The following is an 11,238-nucleotide window of genomic DNA, read 5'->3' on the forward strand; positions in this document are numbered from 1 at the left end:
GATATCACACTTCCGGATTTTAAGCTACACTGTAAATTGAAAGTAACCAAAACAGTATGTTACTGGCATTAAAAACAGACACATAAACCAATGGAACCGAATCAAGGGCCCAGAAATAAGCCCATGTGTATGCAGTCAGGTAATATTTGACAAGGGAGCCAAGAATATTAAATGGAGAAAAGATAGTCTCTTCAATAAATGGTGTTGGGTAAGTTGGATATTCACATGTAAAAGAATGAAACTAAATCCCTTTTTTACACCACTCACAACAATTAGCTCTCAATGGATTAAAGACTTAAACCATAAAACTCCTAGAAGAAAACAGAAAAAAAGCTCCTTAACAAAGGTCTTGGTAATGAATTTTTTTGATATGACACATAAAGCACAAGCAACAAAATAAAAAATAAACAAGTGGGACTACATCAAACTAAAAAGCTTCTGCACAGCAAAAGAAACCAACAAAATGAAAAGGTAACCTACAGAAGGGGAAGAAGGTTTGCATATGATATATCTGATAAGGGTTAATATCTAAAATATATAAGGAACTCATAAAACTTAATGCAAAACCCCCAAATAATCCAATTAAAATATAAGCAAAGAACTTGAATGGACATTTTCCCAAAGGAGACATACAAATGGCCAAGAGGTATATGAAAAGGTGCTCAATATCACTAATCATCAGGGAAATGCAAATCAAAACCATAATGAGATTTTTGTCTTACACCTGTCACAATGGTTGGTATCAGAGACAAGAAACAACAAGTGTTGGTGAGGATGTGGAAAAAAGGAAACGTCATGCACTGTTGGTGGGAATGTAAATTGCTGCAGCCACTGTATGGCCACAGTATGGAGGTTCCTCAAAAAATTAAAAAATAAAATTACCACATGATCCAGCAATTTTACTTCTTGGGAATATATCTAAAGGAAATGAAAACATGATGTCAAAGAGATACCTGCACCCCTATGTTCATTGCAGCATTGTTTACAATAACCAAGACATGGAAACAGCCTACGTGTCCGTGACAGATGAATGGATAAAGAACTTGTGGTGCACACACACACACAGGAATATTATTGAGCCATAAAAAATAAGGAAATACTGCCATTTGCAACAACATGGATGGACCTTGAAGGCATTGTGTTAAGTGAAATAAGCCAGACAAAGAAAGACAAATATTGTGTGATATTACTTATATGTGGAATAAAAAGAAAAGCACCCCATCTTGTATATATATATATACACAATGGAATACTATTCAGCCACCAAAAAAATGAAATCTTGCCATTTGCAACGAGGTGGATGGAACTAGAGGGTATTATGCTAAGTGAAATAAGTCAATCAGAGAAAGACAATTATGATATGATCTCACTGATATGTGGAATTTAAGAAACAAAACAGAGGATTATAAGGGAAGGGAGGGGAAAAAAACAAGATGAAATCAGAGAGGGAGACAAACCATAAAAGACTCTTAACTGTAGGAAACAAACTGAGGGTTGCTGGAGGGGAAGGATGGGGTAACTGGGTGATGGGCGTTAAGGAGGGCACAAGATGTAATGAGCACTGGGTGTTATACGCAACTGATGAGTCACTGACCTCTACCTCTGAAACTATTACATGCTATATGTTAATTAATTGAATTTAAATTAAAAGAAAGATGTGGCTAAATGGGAAGAAAAGATCCATGTTGAAAAACTACAGTTAATATTGTTCGGCAAATGACTCATCCTAACAGTTGACACATACATAAGATAAAATAACAAAAGCAACTTTTATATGCATGCAGCATGAAGTTAGTGCATTTTAAAAATCTCATTTGATTTTCACAATAAGCTTGTGAATCAGGCAAATCAGGAGTTATCTGCATACTATAAATGAATAAACTAAGCCTGAAATTTTTTTAAAAGTGCTTCCTGTTTAAAAAACAAAACCATAATAAAAAAATAAAAACAAAAAAACCAAACCAAATAAAGCACCCAAGACACTAGCAGAAAAAGAGATCAGACTTATGGTCCCAGAGGCAGGGAATCTGATGAATGTGATCAAAAGGCAGAAACTTCCAGTTACTAGACAGATGAGTCCTGGGGATGTAATGTACAACATGTTGTCTGCTGTTAACTCTGCTGTTGGTATATATGAAAGTTGTTAAGAGTGTAAATCCTGAGAGTTCTCATCACAAGGAGAAAAACATTTTTCTCTTTTTTTTTGGATCTGTATGAGATGATGGATGTTAACGAAACTCATTGCGATAATCATTTTGCAGTATCTGTAAGTCAAGTTATTATGCTGTACATGTTAAACTTACACAGCACTGTATGGCAGTTACATTTCAGTAAAACTGAGAAGAAAATAAAAATCTTTTGTTGAGGTTTGGTGTGTGGCCCAGGATATGTTCTATGTTGTTATATATTCTGGAAGACTTGAGCGAATGTGTATTCTGCTTTCATTGAGTGAACTGCTTTATGTTGATGGGCTTCTGTTGGCTGGTGGTATTTTTAGTTCTGCCATATGCTTGATCATTTTCTGTTTAGTTGTTCTATCAATTATTCTGAGAGAGGTCTTGAAGTTTTCCACTATAATTGTGGATTGGTCTATTTTTAGTTCTATCAGTTCTCAGTTTTTTCTTCACATATTTTGCAGCTGTGTTGTTTGGTGCACACGTATCAGAGATTGCTCTGACATCTTGGTGGATGGACACTTTTTACCATTTTATGATGTCTTTTTCTGTCTCTATTAATAACCTTTGTTCTGAGGCTTACTTTACTAATGTTAGTATAGTAACTCCAGCTTTCTTTCAATTAATGTTCGCATGACATATCTTTTTTCACCCTCTTTATTCCAACCTGCCTACGTAGTTATATTTGTTTTTTTAAAGATTTATTTTTTAGAGGGGGAGGGGCAGAGGGAGAGAGAGACTCTGAAGCAGACTCCCCACTGAGCTTGGAGCCCAGGGCTGATCCCATGACCCTGAGGTCATGACCTGAGCCGAAACCAAGAGCTGGACATTCAACTGATTGAGCCACCCAGGCGCCCCTGTAGTTATATTTGAAGTGAGTTTCTTGTAACAGCATATAGTTGGGTCCATCCTATTACTATCCATCCTTTAATTGGTGTGCTTAGATTATATTTAATGTAATTATTGATACATTAGGGCTTCAGTCTGGCATTTTATGTTTTTTGCTTTCTGCTTGTTTCTGTGATTTTCACTTTTCGTTCCTTTTTTTTTTTTTTTTGGCCTTTTTATGGACTGCTTGTACATCTTTTAGTATCCCATATTCATTTGTCTGCAGCATTTTGGACTGTCTCTCTTTGCATAGGTTTTTACATCATACGGATTTACCTTACCACAGTTTGCCAGTTCACGTGAACGCTGGTGTCCCTGCATTCTTGTCACTCTACCCTCCTCACTTAACATAATTGTCTTAGCAATTTCTCCCACATACATTAGAACCACATCAGTGTTACACCTTTTGCTATTAAACATAACTTAGAAAGCTCAAGATGAAGAAAATTTATTGTATTTACCATGTTTCTTGCTTAAAATGTTTTTTTCTTCCTTCCTGATGTCCAATATTGCTTCTTTTATCATTTTCTGTCTGTTTGGAGAACTCACTGGAGCCATTGTTTTAGGGTAGTTCTGCTGACGCAATTATCTTAGTTTTCCCTGATCTGGAATATCTTGTTTCCCCTTCATTCCCGTGGGGTATTTTCTCTGGATACAGTATTCTGGACTGACAATTCTTTTCGTTCAGCACTTGAACAATGTGCCACTCTTCCCGACCTCTGTGGTTCCTGATGAGATAACCACTGTCACTCAAATTATTTTTCTGGTTTCAATTTTTTTTCTTGTTTTTAGAGTTCAGACGTTTTGATTGCTTTTTTGATTGCCTTTTTTCTGGTCAACGGATGACTCTTCTCTAAAAACCACATACAAATACAAATCTCCAGGTCAGCAACCTTTTAGAGATCATCTCTGGAAACCAAACAGTAAACACAGCCCCAGTCAAGGTGTGAGTAGAACCGTCCTCTCCCAAACCCTTGGTGTACTTACTGGACATTACCTAGGGTAAAACAAAGGATGCTGCGCCCGAACAGGGACTTGAACCCTGGACCCTCAGATTAAAAGTCTGATGCTCTACCGACTGAGCTACCCAGGCTCTTGCAACACTCTCTTTCCGTGAGTGTCTAACCTAGGCTTTGCTTACGTCGCCAATCCTCACTGTATTTCATGTCCTAGTTTTCAAATAACATGCTTGAATTCTATTCACAGTGAAGAAGTGCCTTTGAGAGAGACGTTACAGTCTCTGAGAGCTTTTCCCTTTTTTCTCCCTTCGTTGTCTCCCCCCGCCTCTAGTTTTTCAGAACCAGAGATGCAACGTCTCCCAGATAAAGCTGTCGGGTTTCAGACCACGTTGCTAGACACACAGGGTCTCACTTCTTGCCAAGGATCTGCGCCTAAGGTGTTCGAGTTAGTACTCACACTGCTCACTGCTTCTGTTTGTATCTTTCTGCATTGCCTTGCAGCCTTTGTCTCAGAGGGGAAGACAGTTGACGGAGGAAGAACTTGAAGGCGCAAGAAAATGTTCCCTAACGGGCCCCTTTCTGTTGGTGGGTGGGACTGCCTCCCCAGCGCTCCCTTGACCAGCAGACCCAGGGGCTGAGCGATGTCACGGACTGCCTCGCAGGGAGGTGTCCTGGGGTCAGCCTGGCATGCAGAGCCTCTTCCCCGGCATGGTCACGGCCTCAAGGTTTCAGAAAGAGTAGTGCTGGGGCGCCTGGAGGGCTCAGTCGGTTAAACGTCTGCCTTTGGCTCAGGTCACGATCTCAGGGTCGTGGGGTCCACTGGCAACCAGCCCCCTGCGTAGCGGGGAGTCTGCTTCTCTCTCCCTCTGCTGCTCCCCCTGCTTGTGCTCTCTCCCTCTCTCTGAAATAAATAAATAAATCTTAAACACAGTGAGCCTCGTTCTGCCAACTATTCCTTCTCCAAACACTCACAGACAATGGCATTAATGAGGGACTTTTTAAAACAGCCAAGTGTCCACCACGTGCACCTGAGTGGGGGAGGGAGCGTTCAGCAAGCAGAGGGCCTGGGGTTAATCTTCCGCACCGCCACCCTCACCTTCAAGACGAAACCGTCTGAGCCAGTCCTCCCTCCTTTAATTTCCCTTCTTCCCCCTTCTCCCCCTCCTCCTCCTCCTCTTCCTCCCCCACCTCCTCCCCCTCCTCTTCTCCCACCAAATTCACCATCTCTTCCTTCCTCACGTCTTTTCTCACTGTTTGCTGCTCACATCGAAAGTAACAGTGCTTCCGTGGGCCTTGGTACCCCTCAGCTGTGACTGAGGCCGCGCGGGGGCTACTAGGCTGAGGAGACGCCAAGTCAGCGCTCGCTCGGGGTCCCTCCCGCAGGAGGCAGTGACTGCACAGCGCCTTGGGCTCCAGGCACAGCGTTATCAAGGCGCAAGAAAGAAAAAAGAACGAAAAGAAACGTCGGGGGCGCCTGGGTGGCTCAGTCGGTTGGGCGACTGCCCTCGGCTCAGGTCGCGATCCTGGAGTCCCGGGATCGAGTCCCGCGTCGGGCTCCCTGCTCGGCGGGGGGTCTGCCTCTCCCTCTGACCCTCCCCCCTCTCATGTGCTCTCTCTCTCTCTAATAAATAAATAAAATCTTTATAAAAAAATAAATAAAGTTTCACTGGGCGCCTGGGTGGCTCAGTCGGTTGGGCGACTGCTTTCGGCTCAGGTCATGATCCTGGAGTCCCGGGATCGGGTCCCACGTTGGGCTCCCTGCTCAGCAGGGAATCTGCTTCTCTCTCTGACCCTCCCCCGCTCATGTACTCTCTCTCATTCTCGCTTTCTCAAATAAATAAATAAAATCTTAAAAAAAAAGAAACCTCGGAAAAGACAACCACAGATAATCTCCTCTCCCTGTTCTCTCAGCTGTGCCCAAGTCAGTGAGGCTCACGGGACACAGGACATGCTGTGCTTTCCAAATTCAAGAAATAAGAAAGTTATTAGGGCCGTAGATTCGTGGCTGACATAACCACACTGAGAGATTCCTGCTCTAAAGTGCAAATGTGAGATGTGATCATGGCTTGGTGGGTCATCTGAGTGAGTAAAAAATGGGGGGGAGAACTCTTTTTTTAAAACTACATTACAGAGGCCTCTTCTGACTCTAGACACCCTCCTCCGCCCATTTCCTCAAGTAAGATATCCCGACAGATTGATGCAGCAAGAATAGGAATTCCAGGCTTTCCGATTTTCCTTGGATTCCTCACAGAATACTTTGTTCAAAATATTTAAAAATTTTAAAGAAATGCTGCTTGGAGCACATCAGATAAAAATCTCAGAGAAAGAAACACTAAATGGCTTTGGAGGGAGATGGTATCACCCATGTAAAGAAAGGTTTATACAGTTTTCAGAAGCTATTTATTAGCTATTTAGTATCACTTAGAATCTCTGTGCCGTGCTTTCCTGTCCTGCCACAGCCTTCTCTGGAAAGAAGAAATGTTGATGGTTGTGCTCAGTCCACCAACCTTACTCTGCTCCTTATGCCTACCTGTGAGTTTTTTCCTCTCCCAGACTGAACAAAAAAAACCAGTTTTAAAAAATACGGCGGCATTTTGAGGTTTTCGTCTGCTAGTCTTCGAGCACAAAATCCACGGCAACTGAGAACAATCTCAGCGTGGGAGTGAGTTTGAGGGTCCGCTGGACTCACGGACACATGGCCCTGGGTTGTTCCATGGATGAATCCGAGGGGGCTCGTGGAGCAAGCAGACCACCTTTAGGCAAACTGCTTGGGGCGTTAAGGAGTCAGTGAGGCAGACGACGCTCCTCCAAGCTAGTGTCACCCTCACCTCCTCCCCACCTGGGAGTACTTTGGAAGTCACCACCTCAGACATGGTGGCAACGTGCTCCATTCTCTTGAGGAGGTTGAGGACCCATTACCCCGACCCACGTGGGGTGATTCTTCTCATTGCCTCGTGGACGGTCAAATTGTTAAAGCCTCTGGTATGAATGAATTATAGTAAAATATTTTCACGAGCTCACCGTGCACTAGTTCTAAGTAATTGTTAGGGATTCCAGATGGAGTTTTATTCCTTTTAATCCTTTTTTTTTTAAGTGTTGATAATTAAATCTTCCTCCAGTTGCAAAGTTAAAACTTTGGAAAACAGAAACCTATTTCATCTCCGCTCCCAGGTATGGAAACATGTGTCTATCAGATGGCCGCGTGGCCTAATGGATAAGGCGTCTGATTCCGGATCAGAAGATTGAGGGTTCGAGTCCCTTCGTGGTCGCTTCTTTCTTGTCAACCAAGAAACAGAAACTCTTTCATTTGACGTCCACCAGCGGACCCTTGAGTAGTCTTTGGAAACCTGAAATGAGTCAGAAATCCTGAAAAGAGCAAACCTGGGTGCTGCTGAGTTGCTAATAACTTACATTTTGTCATTGGCCTCTAATCACTAAATAAAAGTAGTAAAGGACTGATGAATGGTTGTTGGCAACATGTCAAGCCTGGATTTCTGGCTCCAAGCCCTGCTCTAGATCTGGCTGATCGTGGCCAACGAAAAGATGGGAGGGGTAGAAAAGCCAACTACAAACGTTTCTCTGGAGAGCTGGGTTTCAAAGGGCTTCTATTTAAGAGTTAGAAAGAGGAGTTTGGAGGGGGTGGGGGATACTGAGCCCAGCCAGAAGAGGCACTCGAAATCTGAACCCCCATAGTGTCTGTTGCTTATCAAACGGAACTATCCGGGATCCAACTTTTCCTGAGAATTTACTCAAAGCTAGTAAGTCAATTATTCTCTAATCTTTCCACTATTTGCCTTTCCTATAAGCACAGGGTGTTGGCATTTTCCATCACATGATTTGTGGAAAAGTCCTGTGAAGGATGAGTTGATGTTGACCAAAACAGCCGGTCATCTTACCAAAACTTGGCTCTGAACCAGGGATCAAGTCAGCCCCAGGGTGTCCCTTCTGAACTATTCCAAGCCACTCAGAGGGATTAATATTTCAACTGCTTCTTCAATTGTTCATAAGATTTTTAACTTTGACTTTTGGAAGATTTCATGTTCCTTAAGCATCGCCATTTTATTACCGTCCAGTCATGCACTTACACTCACCCGTAAAGATCTGGGATCCAGTTTTCGGTGGTGCTGAATGGATGTGTGTGGGAAGAAGCCAGAAGAAAAGAGAGAGGCAGGGAAGTTCTGTCGGAACAACTCTGATCTCTGTTTACTGTCTGTTTCCTGACTCAGAATGAAGAGACGCAACAAAGATACCTGTTAGTTTATTTTTCCTCTTCTTCCTTTTTTTTTCCCCCCCTGTTCTGCTCTTCGATGTTACTGAAAAATAGAACTCAAGGTGAACTTTTAACTATTGTGGTGGGCATGTTTCTTGATGAAAATTTAGGGTAAACTGGGTTCTCCCCCACTTTTTTTCCTGTCCCATCTTGTCTTCCTTTTGCCAAAGCAGCCATTCCGTGTGGTACCAAAGACTATGGGGTAGGATCGGGCAGCTGCAAAGGCAATGCACTGGATCATTGGTTTTCTTGTCACGTAGGCAGGGAAGTCATGAGAGAACGATTGAAAAAGTACAAGAAAGGTTTGGTTACATAGGAAAGAACACACACGGAGTTACAGGGGATTGTACTCAAGACCTTGCATGTCAGTCCTGAAGTACATAAAAATCAGCTTGTGTTACACATTCTACATAAAGTATCCGTGTCATTTTTGGATGGCTTTGAAAAACCTAACAGTTGAAAGGCAAAGTCCACTAATTTTGAAATCATTAAGCTAGAGCCTCTCTTGGCATTTCTGATTCAAGAAACTTCCCACTCCAATCTGAAATTTGTACACAGTAGCTGAAGCATATCTAAATTTAAAACATTTAGAGATATCTGGCTGGCTGGCTGAGTGAGTAGAGCATGCAAGTCTTGATCTCAGGGGTTGCAAGTTCAAGCCCCACACTGGGTGTGGAGCCTGCTTTAAAAAAGTGTGTAAATTAAAAACATTTACCCATTACATGTAATAATTAATTATATATATAATTATTTGTATAATTAACCTAAGTTTTCTCTTTTTTTGAACTGTGAAATTTGTAACAGAAAGCATCACAATTATTTTTGAGCTAATTAAAGATGCGGAACACAGCAAATACAGCTCATTACTTTTGGGTTTTTTTTCTACAAAGTGCTGGAAAAATATTTGGTGTAGTCCAACAGTTGCTTGGAAGACCCCAAAGACAATTTTTTCAAAAGTTAACATCAACAATGACAAGTCATTCTGATCATATGTACCCTTAATATGTGATGAAAAAATATATATGATCTATCTATCTATAGATTTATATATATAATATTAATATATCTATATCTATATTTATTTCTGTGGTCTTCTTCCCCAAAACTCATAGCCCAGCCTAATAATGACAAAAAGAACTGATGAATTCCAGTAGAGGGGCATCCTACAACATACCCAACCAGAATTCCTCTCAACTATCATAGTCATTGTGATTGCTAATTGTGCGTCAACTTGACTGGACTAAGGGATGCCCAGATAACTGGTAAAACATTATTTCTGGGTGTATCTGTGAGAGTGTTTGAAGAGGTTAGCACTTGATTCTTATATATACCTTGTTACAAGAAAATAAAATGGAGAACATCCCCCAAGCAGACATAACCATGTAAGTCACATAAGCAAAACCAAATCTAGCTTATTTTATGAATACAAGTGAACCTTAACTGAAGTTATTGCTTGTAAATGTCTTTAATAATCATAAAAGAAACAAGTCATCTTCCTAAAGTGGTATAAGATAATCACTTTTAACCATCCCCTTCTGTCTTGAAACCTCCATTGTAATAACCATTTTATTTTTATTTTAAAGATTTTATTTATTTATTTATTTGAGAGAAAGAGAGAAAAAAAACAGCATGAGAGGGGAGAGGGTCAGAGGAAGAAGCAAGCTCCCTGCTGAGCTGGGAGCCCAATGTGGGACTCAATCCCAGGATTCCAGGATCATGACCTGAGCCAAAGGCAATCGCTCAACCAACTGAGCCACCCAGGCACCCTGTAATAACCATTTTAAAGGCTAAACAACTTCCTCATTTTCACTTTACAAGCCATCTTGTGATGTCATGCCCCCCCCCAGCTTCATATCAGTTTTGAAACTAAAGACTCTCAGTTCAGAAACTGTCCTTTTGTGCACAGTAAACCCTTAGTCAATACTATTTCACTGATCTAGCTTTAATTTTTACTGTTTCTGGATTTTTGACAGCTTCTTTATATCCTATTGGTTTTGTTTCTCTGGAGAACCCTAATACAGTCATCCAAAACAAGAAAAATCTAAGAAACTGTCACAGCCAAAAGGAACAACAACAACAAAAAAGCCTAAAGTCACATGACAACTAAATGTAATGTGGTATTGTGGAACAGACAAAGGCTACTAGGCTAAAAACCAAGAAAATCTGAATAGACCATGGAATTTATTTAATAAAAATGTATTGGAGGGGCACCTGGGTGGCTCAGTCATTGGGCGTCCTGGAATTGAGCCCCACATCCGGCTCCCTGCTCAACGGAAAGCCTGCTTCTCCCTCTCCCACTCCCCCTGCTTGTGTTCCCTCTCTCGCTGTGTCTCTGTCAAATAAATAAATAAAATCTTTTTTAAAAAAATGTATTAGGGTGCTGGGCTGGCTCAGTTGGTGGAGCATGTGACTCTTGATTTCGGGAGCTGTTTGAGCCTCCCAGGTGCAGAGATTATTTTAAAATATTTTAAAAAATAAAATAAAAATGTATCAATGTTTTATTAATTTAATAAATGTATCATCTTTTTTTAAAAAAGATTTTTTTATTTATTTGAGAGAGAGAGAGCATGATGGGGGTTAGGGGCAGAGTGAGAGGGAGAAGCAGACTCCCTGCTGAGCAGGGAGCCCGATGCGGGGCTCGATCTCAGGATCCTGGGATCATGACCAACTGAGCCACCCAGGTGCCCCTAAATGTATCATCTTAATGTTAGATACTAATCGGAGAAACTGTATGTAGGGTATATAAGAAATCTCTGTAATATCCTCTCAGTTTTTCCCTGCAAATCTATTACTGTTCCAAAGTTAAGTTCTATACAAAATAAAAACGATCTCTCTTTTAGACATACAAGAGAAGAAAGTGTTTTAGAGCAAAGATTCTGCTGCCGAGTGAGTGCATTTCTTACAGAGCTCCTGGACCGGACAGCGCTCACACTGAACATGAGGGTGA

General features: G+C 41.4%; 2 non-coding genes across 2 annotated transcripts; one reads left to right on the forward strand and one right to left on the reverse strand.

Annotated features, from left to right (window-relative positions):
- Positions 1 to 4,082: 4,082 nt before the first annotated feature.
- TRNAK-UUU (transfer RNA lysine (anticodon UUU)) lies at positions 4,083 to 4,155 on the reverse strand. The gene has a single exon. It is a non-coding gene; the product is annotated as a tRNA-Lys (tRNA).
- A 3,062-nt stretch (positions 4,156 to 7,217) lies between these two features.
- TRNAR-CCG (transfer RNA arginine (anticodon CCG)) lies at positions 7,218 to 7,290 on the forward strand. Its single transcript has one exon. It is a non-coding gene; the product is annotated as a tRNA-Arg (tRNA).
- The last annotated feature ends 3,948 nt before the right edge of the window (positions 7,291 to 11,238 follow it).

Source organism: Leptonychotes weddellii, chromosome 8, assembly GCF_054177405.1.
Source record: "Leptonychotes weddellii isolate Sample4059 chromosome 8, ASM5417740v2, whole genome shotgun sequence".
In the NCBI taxonomy this organism is placed as follows: Eukaryota; Metazoa; Chordata; class Mammalia; order Carnivora; family Phocidae; genus Leptonychotes; species Leptonychotes weddellii.